This window comes from Colobus angolensis, unplaced genomic scaffold (genome assembly GCF_000951035.1).
Source record: "Colobus angolensis palliatus isolate OR3802 unplaced genomic scaffold, Cang.pa_1.0 Scaffold269, whole genome shotgun sequence".
Taxonomy (NCBI): Eukaryota; Metazoa; Chordata; class Mammalia; order Primates; family Cercopithecidae; genus Colobus; species Colobus angolensis.
The window spans coordinates 1,536,600-1,539,447 of NW_012115921.1; the positions used below are offsets into that span (position 1 = coordinate 1,536,600).

At 44.3% G+C, this 2,848-nt stretch overlaps 1 protein-coding gene across 1 annotated transcript in view; it reads right to left on the minus strand.

Moving 5' to 3' along the window:
• SBF2 (SET binding factor 2) overlaps window positions 1-2,848 on the minus strand; it is a 549,657-nt gene that overhangs the window by 120,877 nt on the left and 425,932 nt on the right. The window lies entirely within an intron of this gene.

The window sequence follows — 2,848 nt, forward strand, 5'->3', positions numbered from 1 at the left end:
AAAAAAAAAAAAAAAAAAAAAGTTTTGTAACTTACACACATTTTTTTTTTGGAGGGGGTTTTAGTATATTTACCAACTGTATTCTAGTGCTCGCTTCGGCAGCACATATACCAACTGTATTCCATTGAGACTAAAATACAGTTTTTGCACATTTTAACACTTCTGAGATTGGGATCTTATAATTGACTGGAGGTATTTTTTACTCTCTCACTGTTATATAAAAAGGGTTATCTTGCAGGCCGGGTGCGGTGGCTCATGCCTGTAATCCCAGCACTTTGGGAGGCCGAGGCAGGTGGATCGCCTGAGGTCAGGAGTTGGAGACCAGCCTGGTCAACATGGTGAAACCCTGTCTCTACTAAAAATACAAAAATTATCCAGTCATGGTGGCAGGCGCCTGTAATCCCAGCTACTTGGAACGCTGAGTCAGGAGAATCGCTTGAACCCGGGAGGGGGAGGTCGTGGTAAGCCAAGATCCCGCCACTGCACTCCAGCCTGGATGACAGAGTGAGGCTGTCTCAAAAAAAAAAGGTCAGGGTGGGTGGCGTGGGGTATCTTGCTATTGATCAGACAAGATATATCACTGATTCTAAAACCCATTGAGTGAAATGCTGATGAATAGAAAGTTCAGGAAATCTCAGTGGGAATGTAAAATGGCACAGTGACTGTGTATAGCAATTCCACACACACACAAAATAAAGAAACATATAATTACTATATATTACAATTATTCTTCTGGGCATATACCCAGAAGAATGGAAAACAAGAACTCAAACAGGTTTCTGTATACTCATATTCACAGAAGCATTATTCACAATAGGCAAAAGGTAAAAGTGACTCAGGTGTCTGTTGACAGATAAGTGAATAAACACAAGCGGTGGAGAGAGGTTCCAAGATGGCCGAATAGGAACAGCTCCAGTCTGCAGCTCCCAGTGTGAGTGAGGCAGAAGACGGGTGATTTCTGCATTTCCAACTGACGTATTGGGTTCATCTCACTAGGGCTTGTCAGACAGGAGGTGCAGCCCATGGAGCAGGGTGGGGCATCACCTCACCTGGGAAGCACAAGGGGTTGGGGAATTCCCTTTCCTAGCAAAGGGAAGCCGTGACAGATGGTACCTGGAAAATCAGGACACTCCCACCCTAATACTGCGCTTTTCCAATGGCCTTAGCAGATGGCACACCAGGAGATTATATCCCGTGCCTGGTTCAGAGGGTCCCACACTCACGGAGCCTCACTCACTGCTAGCACAGCAGTCTGAGATCAAACTGCAAGGTGGCAGTGAGGCTGAGGGAGGGGTGTCCACCATTGCTGAGGTTAGAGTAGGTAAACAAAGCCACCAGGAAGCTTGAACTGGTGGACCCCACTGCAGCTCAAGGAGGCCTTCCTGCCTATGTAGACTCTGCCTCTGGGGGCAGGGCATAGCTGAACAAAAGGCAGCAGAAACTTCTGCAGACTTAAACGTCCCTGTCTGACAGCTTTGAAGAGAGTAGTGGTTCTCCTAGCATGGAGTTTAAGATCTGAGAACAAGACAGACTGCCTCCTCAAGTGGGTCCCTGACCTGTGAGTAGCCTAACTGGGAGGCACGTCTCAGGAGGGGCCAATTGACACCTCATATAACCAGGTGCCCCTCTGAGACGAAGCTTCCAGAGGAAGGATCAGAAAGCAACATCTGCCATTCTGCAATATTTGCTGTTCTGAAGCCTCTGCTGATGATACTCAGGCAAACAAGGTCTGGAGTTGACCTCCAGCAAACTCCAACAGACCTGTAGCTGAGGATCCTGACTGTTAGAAGGAAAACTAACAAACAGAAAGGACACCCATACCAAAACCCCATCTGTATGTCACCATCAAAGACAAAAGGTAGATAAAACCACAAAGATGGGGAGAAAACAGAGAAGTTGAAAATTCTAAAAATCAGAGTGCCTCTATTCCTTCAAAGGAATGCAGCTCCTTGCCAGCAACAGAACAAAGCTGGATGGAGAATGACTTTGATGAGATGAGAGGAGAATGACTTTGATGAGATGAGAGAAGAAGGCTTAAGACGACTGGCAGTAACAAACTTCTCTGAGCTAAAGGAGGATGTTTGAACCCATTGTGAAGAAGCTAAAAACCTTGAAAAAAGATTAGACGAATGGCTAACTAGAATGAACAGTCTACAGAAGTCCTTAAATGACCTGATGGAGTTGAAAACCATGGCATGAGAACTACATGACACATGCACAAGCTTCAGTAGCCAATTTGATCTAGTGGAAGAAAGGGTATCAGTGATTGAAGATCAAATGAATGAAATGAAGCGAGAAGTTTAGAGAAAAAAGAGTTAAAAGAAACGAACAACGCCTCCAAGAAATATGGGACTAGATGAAAAGACTAAATCTATGTCTGATTGGTGTACTTGAAAGTGATGGGGAGAATGAAACCAAGTTAGAAAATACTCTTCTGGATATTATCCAGGAGAACTTCCGCAACCTAGCAAGGCAGGCCAACATTCAAATTCAGGAAATACAGAGAACACCACAAAGATACTCCTGGAGAAGAGCAACTCCAAGACACGTAATTGTCAGATTCACCAAAGATGAAATGAAGGAAAAAATGTTAAGGACAGCCAGAGAGAAAGGTCGGGTTACCCACAAAAGGAAACCCATTAGACTAACAGCAGATCTCTTGAGAAAAACCCTACAAGCCAGAAGAGAGTGGGGGCCAATATTCAACATTCTGAAAGAAAAGAATTTTCAACCCAGAATTTCATATCCAGCCAAACTAAGCTTCATAAGTGAAGGTGAAATAAAATCTTTTACAAACAAACAAATGCTGAGAGATTTTGTCACCACTAGGCCTGCCTTACAAGAGCTC